The sequence below is a fragment of the Capra hircus genome, assembly GCF_001704415.2.
Source record: "Capra hircus breed San Clemente chromosome X unlocalized genomic scaffold, ASM170441v1, whole genome shotgun sequence".
Classification (NCBI taxonomy): Eukaryota; Metazoa; Chordata; class Mammalia; order Artiodactyla; family Bovidae; genus Capra; species Capra hircus.
The window spans coordinates 20935232-20949856 of NW_017189517.1; positions in this window are offsets into that span (position 1 = coordinate 20935232).

Genomic DNA, 14625 nt, shown 5'->3' on the forward strand with positions numbered 1-14625 from the left:
GAGGGTGGGATGATTTGGGAGAATGGGAATTCTAACATGTATACTGTCATGTAAGAATTGAATCGCCAGTCCATGTCTGACGTAGGGTGCAGCTTGCTTGGGGCTGGTGCATGGGGATGACCCAGAGAGATGTTGTGGGGAGGGAGGTGGGAGGGGGGTTCATGTTTGGGAACGCATGTAAGAATTAAAGATTTTAAAATTTAAAAAAAATAAAAAATTAAAAAAAAAAATAAAACCAGCTTGAACATCAGGAAGTTCAGTTATGTATTGCTGAAGCCTGGCTTGGAGAATGTTGAGCATTACTTTACTAGCGTGTGAGATGAGTGCAATTGTGTGGTAGTTTGAGCATTCTTTGGCATTGCCTTTCTTTGGGATTGGAATGAAAACTGACCTTTTCCAGCTACTAGTGACTTTCATGTGACTTTCATGTGCTTGAATTCAAAGAAAATCTACACATAATCATTTTTCTGAAACCTTAAAAATTATGTAGCTTTTTTTGCTAATGGATTTTAAGGGACGGTTTATTACCCCTTATTTTTTGCTTATTCTTACCATTTCTTCTTTCTAAATTTAATCTTAAGTTACATCCAAATTGAAGTACCAAAGTTATTATTTGTCATTATTTTTTAAAATTGAAATACTGATTCACAAAATGTAAGATAGTAAATGTAAACCAATCTGCATTTCCAAGTGCTGCATTTACTTTCTTTTGCATCATTTAAGAAATAAGCTGAGATGTTAATAAAGATGTTATAATCATTCTCATGAAATTTATTATAAATGTGGGCTAAAGAGAATTTGTGACCTTCTATATTATCACAGTATTAGAGAATTATTCCCAAGTGTAGAGCTAACAGGATTTTATGATGCATTTTTTTTTTAGTTTTTTATTTTTTAAATTTTAAAATCTTTAATTCTTACATGCGTTCCCAAACATGAACCCCCCTCCCACCTCCCTCCCCATAACATCTCTCTGGGTCATCCCCATGCACCAGCCCCAAGCATGCTGTATCCTGCGTCAGACATAGACTGGCGATTCAATTCTTACATGATAGTATACATGTTAGAATGCCATTCTCCCAAATCATCCCACCCTCTCCCTCTCCCTCTGAGTCCAGAAGTCCGTTATACACATCTGTGTCTTTTTTCCTGTCTTGCATACAGGGTCGTCATTGCCATCTTCCTAAATTCCATATATATGTGTTAGTATACTGTATTGGTGTTTTTCTTTCTGGCTTACTTCACTCTGTATAATTGGCTCCAGTTTCATCCATCTCATCAGAACTGATTCAAATGAATTCTTTTTAACGGCTTTTTATTTTGAATGCTTTTTTCCCCCAGTATAATGACAGTGTCAACCCCAGTGATAAGCAGGTAACTCCACAGCAAATTGAGAATAAAACTGGAAAATACAGGAGCAGGCAATTGTAAGGGAAGTTTGATAGCTAGTATAGAGACTAGCCATGGGACCTTAGGGAGAGAGATTCTTTTCTTTGGATGACAACTAGCAAGAGTAACATAAGCTCTGATCCTTGAGTTACTGGAGTATTCATTAGACAAAATATACAGTCATTTATCAAAACTATATTAGAAGATTCTCAGTTTTCAGAATAAAGCAAAATTCAGTTCTCAGGACATAAAGTCAACATTGGATTCCTCCTAGCTAATGATGAGATTGATTTAATAAATATGGCATGGCTAAGCCAGCAGAGAGTGGGCAAATAGCTGAATCTGAGGAAGAAAAAGGACCTGTAAGGAAGAGACTAACTTTTAAGATCAAAGTGTCTAGACGATGGTTTCTTAACCTTGACACTATAGACATTTTGGTCTGGATAATTCCTCATGTTGGGGGCTCTCTTGGGCAGAGTATGGTGTTTGGCATTATGCCTAACATCTACTCCACTAGATACCAGTAGCACTCCCCTCCCCGAATTGTGACAATCAAAAATATCTCCAGAAGTTGCAAAATGTCCCCAGAGAGGCAAAACTGCCCCAGGTTGAGAATTATTTGTCTAGAGTATAGGAAGGCCTCAGTCTGCTGTAGAGAAAAGTCTAACTATATCATCAAAGTATTTGAAGTGGAGAACATGAGGCTATTTCTGACCACCAATTAAAGAAAGTCCACTGCAAATGGATTTTAAAATTATCTAGTATCTGCCCTTGAATATTAGCAAAAATATTACTGACCACAATGATTAATTATGTCTTGCCACAATATGTAAGATATTATCTTTTATAAGGTCAAAGATAGAGGTACAGTTGCCAATTAATTTGAGATTTAGATGGTGAATCAACTTCAATCTTGATAATATAAAAGAAAATAAGTTAATATTAATTGTGCATTTTTAAGGCAAGTTATTGTAGGAGAAAAAAGTGTAATATTTTACAGTTGTACACAAGAAGCTTATAATTGTATCAGGACAGTTAAGATATGCCATAAATTTTAAATACCAATATGAGATTTACAAGGTAAAACAATTGATTAATTACAAAAGTAGTGGCAATAGAAGTTATAAATTCTCAGGAGTTACAGTTGTAAAAGTAGAGGACAGATTTTGGAACCAAATGGCAAAAATTTTATTGAAGAATGTTGAGTATAAAAAAGATTTTATGAAACTACACTTCAGGAGATTAGTTTGATAAAGATTAGTATAATGAAATAGGAGTAGGGTGGGAGAAGGTGCAAAAAACTCTTGTTAGAATGGTAGAATAGTAATCCAGTGATGAGAAAAAAAGAATCTGAGCTAGTATAGTAGCAATGGGCATTAAAAGGAGGTAACTCTTGAAAGATTTGATAGGACTTGGATCAGGGAGGATATAAAGTGTAGACGCTGACTGATAATTTTAGTTCAGATATCTAGTTAATGATGATGACATTAGTAGAAATGGAAAACTCGGGATAGAGAGTTGGATTTCAGGGAAAGCCTGACATCTATATTCAATTAGTTTTGAGGAAAAACAAGGCATTTATAAGATTGTGTCCTGTAAAAAAAAAAAACAAAAAACAAAAAAACAAGTATCTGTTAGTTTGGAGCTTGGAAAAATCTCCAGAAGAGCTGGAGATATAGATTTGGAAATCATTCATATGCTTTCTATGTGCCAGGTGCTGTCCAAAGTGCTATATATGTATTAACAAATTAAAACTTCTTAATAACATTAATTAATTAAAGCCTCTTAATAACCCTATTCTGGAGTAGGAAATGGCAACCCACTCCAGTATTCTTGCATGGAAAATTCCCTGGACGGAGGAGCCTGTTGGGCTACAATCCATGGGGTTGAAGAGTCGGACATGACTAAGCACACACACATGTTGAACATGTAGATCATTTGTTTTTGAATAACTATTGGGTAGTAAGTTGTTGTTTTTCAGTCACCCAGCCTAGTTGTGTCTGACTCTATTTTGCATATGAGGAAACTGAGGCCCATAGATATTAAGTTATTTGTTCAGGTTCACGTAGCAAAATGAGATCCGTGAGGGGAAACATGAAAAGAAGGGAAAGCAGAACTAGGGGAAAGTGTTCAAAAAGTATAGCATTTTAAGATTCCAAATTCGACATATTTTCAAGCAATCAACAAAGATGCTTGCCTTTACTTAGCAATTTTTATCCCTGAGAGCTCTTGCATATCTATTATCTGAAATAAACAGAAGCCAAACTGGAAACAGTGTCAGACTTTATTTTGGGGGGGCTCCCAAATCACTGCAGATGGTGACTGCAGCCATGAAATTAAAAGACGCTTACTCCTTGGAAGGAAAGTTATAAACAACCTAATTAGCATATTCAAAAGCAGAGACATTACATTGCCAACAAAGGTCCATCTAGTCAAGGCTATGGTTTTTCCAGTGGTCATGTATGGATGTGAGAGTTGGACTGTGAAGAGGGCTGAGTGCCGAAGAATTGATGCTTTTGAACTGTGGTGTTGGAGAAGACTCTTGAGAGTCCCTTGGACTGCAAGGAGATCCAACCAGTCCATTCTAGAAGAGATCAGTCCTGGGTGTTCTTTGGAAGGACTAATGCTGAAGCTGAAACTCCAATGCTTTTCCCACCTCAGGTAAACAGTTGACTCATTGGAAAAGACTCTGATGCTGGGAGGGATTGTGGGCAGGAGGAGAAGGTTACGACAGAGGATGAGATGGCTGGATGGCATCACTGACTTGATGGACGTGAGTTTGAGTGAACTCCGGGAGTTGGTGATGGACAGGGAGGCCTGGCGTGCTGCAACTCATGGTGTTGCAAAGAGTGGGACAAGACTAAGTGACTGAACTGAACTGAACTGAAACTGTGAACCCACAATGTTTCTTTTATGGTAAAATAGCTACATTACCAGCATTTAGAAAAGATAGATTATTTGCTTATTTTCCAGTAATTGAATGAATATATACTGTGCTTATTTTCTGAAGAAGGCAACGGCACCCCACTCCAGTACTCTGCCTGGAAAATCCCATGGATGGAGGAGCCGGATAGGCTGCAGTCCATGGGGTCGCGAAGAGTCGGACATGACTGAGCGACTTCCCTTTCGCTTTTCACTTTCATGCATTGGAGAAGGAAATGGCAACCCTCTCCAGTGTTCTTGCCTGGAGAATCCCAGGGACGGGGGAGCCTGGCAGGCTGCCGTCTATGGGGTCGCACAGAGTCAAACACGACTGAAGCGACTTAGCAGCAGCAGCAGCAGTGCTTATTTGCCCCTGGTTTTAGAGTTGACAAATAAATAGAAGGAGAGAAGAAGCAGGAAAGTAAAAATGGCTTCTTAGTGTGGATGGGAATAAAGGTTTCTAAAGGTTGTCATGGAATAAACCAGATACTTCCATTGCCAAAAATTTCCACTGGAGGAGAGTGAAAAAGTTGGCTTAAAGCTCAACATTCAGAGAATGAAGATCATGGCATCTGGTCCCATCACTTCATGGTAAATAGACAGGGAAACAGTGGAAACAGTGTCAGATTTTATTTTTGGGGGCTCCAAAATCACTGCAGATGGTGACTGCAGCCATGAAATTAAAAGACGCTTACTCCTTGGAAAAAAAGTTATGACCAACCTAGATAGCATATTGAAAAGCAGAGACATTACTTTGCCGACTAAGGTCCGTCTAGTCAAGGCTATGGTTTTTGCAGTAGTCATGTATGGATGTGAGAGTTGGACTGTGAAGAAGGCTGAGTGCCGAAGAATTGATGCGTTTGAACTGTGGTGTTGGAGAAGATTGTTGAGAGTCCCTTGGACTGCAAGGAGATCCAACCAGTCCATTCTGAAGGAGATCAACCCTGGGATTTCTTTGGAAGGAATGATGCTAAAGCTGAAGCTTCAGTGCTTTGGCCACCTCATGCGAAGAGTTGAGTCATTGGAAAAAACTCTGATGCTGGGAGGGATTGTGGGCAGGAGGAGAAGGGGACGACAGAAGATGAGATGGCTGGATGGCATCACTGACTCGATGGATGGATGAGATGGCTGGATGGCATCAGTGACTCAATGGACGGATGTGAGTCTGAGTGAACTCCGGGAGTTGGTGATGGACAGGGAGGCCTGGCATGCTGTGATTCATGGGGTCACAAAGAGTCAGACACGACTGAGCGACTGAACTGAACTGAACTGATGGCAGTGTGCACTAAAATAGTAATTCACTAATTTGAAAATAAAGGCCCTGAAGGAGTGATGCAGAGTTCAGAGATAATTTGCTTTATGCAGATAGTTTATTCACTGTGAAAAAAGTATGTGTGAATCACTCTTCTTCCAAAAAAAGAAGAAAAGAAACAAAAAAACAAAAAAACCACGAAGGAACTTCCTGGCATGTTTGTTTGAGACCACTTCCATTAGATAACATGTGTATGATAAGTGATTATATCTTGGAGAAAGGTTATCAGGTACTCCTCAAGCTGCAATGTCCACACATATCCTTTGGGTTGGAGATGTTGCTAAAAATGCAGATTTTGATTCTGAGGTTCTGGGGTGAAGCCTGAAATTCTGCAGTTCTAACAGTTTACCAGAGATGCACTGCTGTTCATCCATAGATCACATTTGGATTAATAAAGACTTAAATTCACTGGTCTTCACTATATTCATCCATTTGAGTATGCATTGTATAAATCTATAGTCTCTTTCAGCCATAACTTTTTGTTATTCTGCTTGGTCTTGAGTTAATAACTTTATGGTTTTGTCTTGTTTTCTTTGGGGGTAAGTTGGTTTGGAGTAAGAAAGTACCATTTTCAAAACTTATTGATTTTTTTCTTTCTTTTCCTGTTTAAGTACTATGATGACATAAAGACTTCTTTTCTGTCTCTAGCTAGACAGGTAAAAACATAGAATAAAGTGCTTTTTGGATAAAACATCTAGCTTTTTGCTCTAAGAAAGTTAGCAAAAGAACAAGTTTGGAGAGTTGGCTTTCTAAGGCTACTTGGTATCAATCTGAGTAATAATTTCCCACATGATTTGGACAAGATGAAAGTAGAATTTGGAAGCTGGTAGCTTTCCAAACTTGATTATCAGAAGCGGGTAGGTCAAATTCTTCACAGTAGGTTCACAAGTCTGTCAAATTATATGCTCGTATTCAAATGTAGCTCCAGACATGTCAAACCAAATATTCATGGGTTTTTCAATACCCACCATTGGAAACTCTATGTGATTGTCCTCCATCACTTGTATGGATAACAGGAAATTAACTGCACACACTCAATATACACTCAGTTTATTTTACTCAAAGCCTTTTACCTGTCACTTCTGATTTGCTATTTTGGAGCATGTTGTCACGCCTCAGTTGATTCACCTAAAGAAAAGAAAAAAATTCCTTTTGACTTTTTTTAAAATATAAATTTATTTATTTTAATTGGAGGTTAATTACTTTACAATATTGTATTGGTTTTGCCATACATCAACATGAATCCGCCACAGGTATACAGAATACTGAAGACGTGCGTTTTTTTGCCTTAACTTGCTTAAGATGCTGCTGCTGCTGCTGCTGCTACTAAGCTGCTTCAGTCGTGTCCAACTCTGTGCAACCCCATAGACGGCAGCCCACCAGGCTCCGCCTTCCCTGGGATTCTCCAGGCAAGAACACTGGAGTGGGTTGCCATTTCCTTCTCCAATGCATGAAAGTGAAAAGTGAAAGGGAAGTTGCTCAGTCATGTCCGACTCTTCGCGACCCCATGGACTGCAGCCTACCAGGTTTCTCCATCCATGGGATTTTCCAGGCAAGACTGCTGGAGTGGATTGCCAATGCCTTCTCTGGCTTAAGATGCTAGGCATTGCTAAATGTGTTTTGCTATTCATTATGATTTTTAATGAGGAAGCAGGTAATCCATGGATAGGTGTGATCTCTATTACTTAGTAATGCTAAACAAAAGCCTTTTTCATTCACTGTAGCTTTATAGTCACTGTAAACCAAATCCATTTTTTAGATGTGTATTCACAGCTCCTGTCAATATCACCAGGTGTCACATGTGTGTTGATAAAGGAAATTTCTGGTTAATTTTTCTTTCCATTCTCCATATCTGAACTCTGAAGTGAGGTTCTGGAACACAAGAGGTATACTCCATATATGACATTCCCAGAGGGATGGTATGGGGAAGGAGGTGGGAGGGGGGTTCAGGATGGGAACACGTGTACACCCGTGGCAGATTCATGTTGATGTATGGCAAAGCCAATACAATATTGTAAAGTAATTAGCTTCCATTAAAATAAGTAAATTTATATTAAAAATAAAGTTGTTTGGTATAATCTTAATATATATATATAATTATTATAATTCATAATTGTCCCTGTTACCTCCCCCAAAAGGCTAAATTTTATTTGGTTTTAGAACAGTTTTGCTTATTAATTTATCATTTGCTTTCTTTCAAAAAATTTTGACAGTTGTAACTCTGTAGAAACTATCACATATAGCTAAAAAGCACACATAGAGATATATTTACACACAAATAATTTCTGTGTGTATGTGTATGAGAGAGAGAGAGAAATGTGGAAGGAGATACAATCACAAGTATTTAGGTATGACAGTAAAGAATTAGAGAAACTATATATTTTACATAGCTTTATTAAAGAATGCTAAAAGAAAGAAGGTGGCAATAGCACAGGGAAGAGGGCATTGCAGAGAAGAGTGAAGGGCAAGGACAGTAATTAAAGGCCTTTCCCAAAGGGCCAAGAGTGCATTGTCAGTCATGCCTAGTTTGTGGGATTCCTTGCCCAGTTTTTCTCCCTGTGGAAATCATACATTGACAGGAAAGAGATTTCATGAAATAAATTTCGTTTCTGTTAGCTGGCTTATCCATTGTAAAAAGTGTGCATTGTATTACTCTTCAGTAGTTTAGAACTACTGTGATAACATCCTTTCAAATATGGCTGTAGAAATCTTGGAGTAAAAAGCATGGTTTGTCTGCTTATGTTAAAATATCGGTGCCTTCTTCCTGCTGTGGCCAAATGACTGCAGGCTGTTTCATCAGCAGCTTTATCACACTCACATTTTCATATTATAAAGTCTGAATTACCTGACAGGAACTCATTTATTCCAGTGATTTTTTTTTTTTTGTTATTGTTGAACTTTTTCATCTGTGTTCTCCCTGATTGCACCAGCTTACCTAACTGAACCGCTGGAATATGTTAGAGAGGAGACTGCTCAGAGGATCAGATTGTTCCTTTTGAAAAATTTCCAGGAATGACTGGAAGGTTGTAAGACCCCTTCCAGTACAAAATGACTACACTTCCACATCTATAATTGTACTGTCTTTTATTTGAATTTATTTTCATTTATCAAGAAGAGTGCTTTCTGGAAGTGCTTATTAAATTGATAAATTTTTTCTGTGAATGACTTTGGTGACTACTGAGATGATGGAAAGTAAAAATAGTGTAGTAAAAAGTTATATTAATTAATTAAAATTTTTTTCAGAATGTATTTTTGGAACTGCTTAGGTTTGTTAACCCAAAACTCCTCTTTGTGTTTCCTGCCCTCAGCCCATGCAAGAAGGTAAATTCCCTAATAGCATTATCAGGAAATATTTTTATAAAGCTATGTCCTTGCTGGTTAAAAGACCTTTAACTAAGAAGAGAGAGGTGTTTTATATTTCAGGGAAATACTATAAGTCAGTGTTAATGGAATTTTTTTTTTGTTAAAAATAAAACACATAACTGTGATATCTTTTTTTAGCTTTGTATTTTTCCATGGTAATATTTTAGTGCATTTGCTTAGGTCTTGCTACAGCTAAAAATAAAAGCTTAGTAAATTTGATGCTTCCTGAGTTTATCGCATGACTGGCTTTTCTGTGCTTACCAACATACATTAAAATCATATTTCCTTGTAGGAAGCTCCAAAAACAGATACTTTTCTTCCTTTATTTAATTTTCTCTATTGTGTCTTCACTCACCAAGTAGGTAAGCTGGTCTTGTTTAGTAATTTTGTTGAAATACTGATATTTACTAACATTTATACAATGCTCAGAGAAGGAAAGAACAAATTTTTTAGGATGACCTCTTGGAGAGGTTTATTCTGACCTCATCAGCTCTACATCCAAGGTCTATGAAAATGGCTTACCAGATATGTGGCTTGTAACTGTTTAGATAGCTCTTTCTGGCAGCTGATGCCTTATGAGTCCTAGCTCACACTCTATATAGACCACAATTTTTGGTGCCAGATAGCCTTCACGTGTCCCTATAACTGGTGCCAGTTATTCCTTCTGTCTGGGCTTTTAGTGTAATACCTCATTACTGACTGGCAGTTGAGTCATAGCATATCAGCATTCAAAAGTCTCCTCTTAATAACTGCCATACATTATTCAATTAGCACTGCTTCATAGTTAATACTCTGTGAAAACTGTATCTGCTGATAACAATAGGGTAATTTCCTGCTCATGCATGACATAATTACAGTTCAGTTCAGTTCAGTCACTCAGTCGTGTCCGACTCTTTGCGACCCCATGAATTGCAGCACGCCAGGCCTCCCTGTCCATCACCATCTCCCAGAGTTCACTCAAACTCAGTCCATCGAGTTGGTAATACCATCCAGCCATCTCATCCACTGTCTTCACTTTCTCCTCCTGCCCACAATCCCTCACAGCATCCGAGTCTTTTCCAATGAGTCAACTCTTTTTTGAGGTGGCCAAAGTACTGGAGTTTCAGCTTTAGCATCATTCCTTCCACACAAAACCCAGGACTGATTTCTTTTAGAATGGACTGGTTGGATCTCCTTGCAGTCCAAGGGACTCTCAAGAGTCTTCTCCAACACCACAGTTCAAAAGCATCAATTCTTCGGCACTCAGCCTTCACAGTCCAACTCGCACATCCATACATAACCACAGGAAAAACCATAGCCTTGACTAGATGGACCTTTGTTGGCAAAGTAATGTCTCTGCTTTTGAATATACTATCTAGGTTGGTTATAAGTTTCCTTTCAAGGAGTAAGTGTCTTTTAGTTTTATGGCTGCAGTCACCATCTGCAGTGATATTGGAGCCCCCCAAAATAAAGTCTGACACTGGTTCCACTGTTTCCCCATCTATTTCCCATGAAATGATGGGACCATATGCCATGATCTTAGTTTTCTGAATGTTGAGCTTAAAGCCAACTTTTTCACTCTCCTCTTTCACGTTCATCAAGAGGCTTTTTAGTTCCTCTTCACTTTCTGCCATAAGGGTGGTGTCATCTGCATATCTGAGGTTATTGATATTTCTCCCAGCAATCTTGATTCCAGCTGTGTTTGTTCCAGTCCAGCATTTCTCATGATGTACTCTGCATATGAATTAAATAAGCAGGGTGACAATATACAGCCTTGACATACTCCTTTTCCTATTTGGAACCAGTCTGTTGTTCCATGTCCAGTTCTGTTGTTTCCTGACCTGCATATAGGTTTCTCAAGAGGCACGTCAGGTGTTCTGGTGTTCCTATCTCTTTTAGAAGTTTCCACAGTTTTTTTGATCCGCACAGTCAAAGGCTTTGGCATAGTCAATAAAGCAGAAATAGGTGTTTTTCTGGAACTCTGTTGCTTTTTTCATTATCCAGCAGGTGTTGGCAATTTGATCTCTGTTTCCTCTGCCTTTTCTAAAACCAGCTTGAACATCTGGAAGTTCACAGTTCACGTATTGCTGAAGCCTGGCTTGGAGAATTTTGAGCATTACTTTCCTAGCATGTGAGATGAGTGCAATTGTGTGGTAGTTTGAGCATTCTTTGGGATTGCCTTTCTTTGGGATTGGAATGAAAATTGACCTTTTCCAGTACTATGGCCACTGCTGAGTTTTCCAAATTAGCTGGCATATTGAGTGTAGCAATTTCACAGCATCATGTTTCAGGATTTGAAATAGCTCAACTGGAATTCCATCACCTCCACTAGCTTTGTTCGTAGTGATGCTTTCTAAGGCCTACTTGACTTCACATTCCAGGATGTCTGGCTCTAGGTGAGTGATCAGACCATCGTGATTATCTTGGTCATGAAGATCTTTTTGTACAGTTCTGTGTATTCTTGCCACCTCTTCTTAATATCTTCTGCTTCTGTTAAGTCCATACCATTTCTGTCCTTTATCCAGCCCATCTTTGCATGAAATATTCCCTTGGTATCTCTAATTTTCTTGAAGAGATCTCTAGTCTTTCCCATTCTGTTGTTTTCCTCTATTTCTTTTCACTGATCACTGAAGAAGGCTTTCTTTACTCTTCTTGCTATTCTTTGGAACTCTCCATTCAGACGGTTATATCTTTCCTTTTCTCCTTTGCTTTTCGCTTCTCTTCTTTTCACAGCTATTTGTAAGGCCTCTCCAGGCAGCCATTTTGCTTTTTTGCACTTCTTTTCCATAGGGATGGTCTTGATCCCTGTCTCCTGTACAGTGTCACGAACCTCATTCCATAGTTCATCAGGCACTCTATCTATCAGATCTAGTCCCTTAAGTCTATTTCTCACTTGCATTGTATAATCATAAGGGATTTGATTTAGGTCATACATGAATGGTCTAGTGGTTTTCCCTACTTTATTCAATTTAAGTCTGAATTTGGCAATAAGGAGTTCATGATGAATTTCTATCTAATGTTATGATATTTAGAAGCAGGTAAAATCCTGTGGATGGAGCAGCCTGGTAGGCTGCAGTCCATGGGGTCGCGAAGAGTCGGACATGACTGAGCAACTTCACTTTCATTTTTCACTTTCATGCATTGGAGAAGGAAATGGCAACTCACTCCAGTGTTCTTCCTGGAGAATCCCAGGGACAGGGAAGCCTGGTGGACTGCCATCTATGGGGTCACACAAATTCAGACACGACTGAAGTGACTTAGCAGTAGCAGCAGCAGCATCGCCTTACTACTCTAAACTGTGATTAAGGGTAAGGAATGCTCATGTTTTAATCTTGTATATCTAACCAACAGGGAAAAATGAGTCACCATTTATTAGTTTTATCAAGCTGATTGGAGAGTCATTATAAAGCAAGTATGCCCCCTTTGTGAGTGGTTAGTAGCTTTACAGAATCAGGTGTTCAGAATTATAAAGAGCTCATATGCACCCTTGTCCACCGTGCTAGTTTCACAGGTGCAAAAGCTGAAGTCCAGGTAAGTTATAGTTGCTAGTTAGTGTCAGGTTAGGAATGAAAGCCAGCACTTTTGACCTTCAATTAAGAATTTTCTGACATGAAGCTAAGTTTTCATCATCACATCTGACAGAGCTATACTGGGTTATCATGCATGGTGCACTTGCAGTATAAAAACACATTGAAACATTTATCCTGGTGATTAAAAGGCTGCTTTGGACGTTGTTACCTCATATCTTGTGGTAGACTTAAATTGGGCACAGTTTTATATACCATCATATTTATAATGTAAAATAAAACTAGTAAATAATATTGCTAATGCTATTATTTTATTTTTAATATAAATTTATTTATTTTAATTGGAGGCTAATTACTTTACAATATTGTAGTGGTTTTGCCATACATATTATTGGGCCCCAGAGCAAAAAGAGGTCACCTTACTCACTCAAGTGCTTTGAAAACAATTGCTTCCAAAATATGAATTGATAGCATTGTTTTCTATTATTCAAACAATAGTTCCTTGGGGGAAAGAGATCTTCTTTCATGCCCTTCACCAGAATTTTAGCAATGCAGGGGGTACTAGTGCTAATTATGCCTATATCATTTAACTGTTGGATGACTGTTTTGAGATTAAATGGATCTCTATATTTAAATGGGCTTCCCTGGTGGCTCAGAGGGTAAAAGCATCTGCCTGCAATGCGGGAGACCTGGGTCAGATCCCTGGGTCAGGAAGATCCCTTGGAGAAGGAAATGGCAACCCACTCCAGTACTCTTGCCTGGAAAATCCCATGGATGGGGAAGTCTGATAGGCAACAGTCCATGGGGTCGCAAAGAGTTAGACACCACTGAGCAACTTCACTTTCACTTTTTCACTTTCTATATGTATATGAGTTAGAACAGTGATCGTGTGTCATAAATTCTTGTTGTTGTTCATTCCCTAAGTTGTGCCAGCTCTTTGCAACCCTATGGACTGTTGCCTGCCAGGCTCCTCTCTCCATGGAATTTTCCAGCCAAGAATACTGTAGTGGGTTACCATTTCCTTCTCCAGGGGATCTTCCTGACCCAGGGACCAAACTGGCATCTTTTGCATCTCCTCAATCGGCAGGCAGATTCTTTACCACTGTGCCACTTGGGAAGCCCCGATCTATAAAACAGGAAGATCAATAATACATACCATAGGTTATTTGTAAGGATATGAGTTAATATATGTAAAACACTTAGAACAGTACCTGGCACATAGAAAACACTTTGTAAGTATTAGACATTACCATTTTATGTTAATATTTTAATATTATTTATGTAATACTGTATTAATTCATCCAAAATATCATTTGCAGCTCTGCTATGTTTGACTCATTATGAGGATACAGTTTATTGTGGGAAGTACGCAAATAAATAAGCATTCAGCAGTGTCATTAATGATATGCTGCGGGGAATGCAGTGTGTTGAGGGAGCACATTAAAAGTGACCTGCCCTTTTCGTGTATCTATATGGTGGGAAACTCAGCAGTGGCCACAGGACTGGAAAAGGTCAGTTTCATTCCAATCCCAAAGAAAGGCAATGCCAAAGAATGCTCAAACTACCACACAATTGCACTCATTTCACATGCTAGTAAAGGAATGCTCAAAATTCTCCAAGCCAGACTTCAGCAATATGTGAACCATGAACTTCCTGATGTTCAAGCTGGTTTTAGAAATGGCAGAGGAACCAGAGATCAAATTGCCAACATCCTCTGGATCATGGAAAAAGCAAGAGAGTTCCAGAAAAACATCTATTTCTGCTTTATTGACTATGTCAAAGCCTTTGACTGTGTGGATCACAATAAACTGGAAAATTCTGAGAGAGATGGGAATACCAGACCACCTGACCTGCCTCTTGAGAAATCTGTATGCAGGTCAGGAAGCAACAGTTAAATCTGGACATGGAACAACAGACTGGTTCCAAATAGGAAAAGTAGTGCGTCAAGGCTGTATATTGTCACCCTGCTTATTTAACTTATATGCAGAGTGCATTACGAGAAACGCTGGACTGGAAGAAACACAAGCTGGAATCAAGATTGCCAGGAGAAATATCAATAACCTCAGATATGCAGATGACACCACGCTTATGGTAGAAACTGAAGAAGAACTAAAAACTCTCTTGATGAATGTG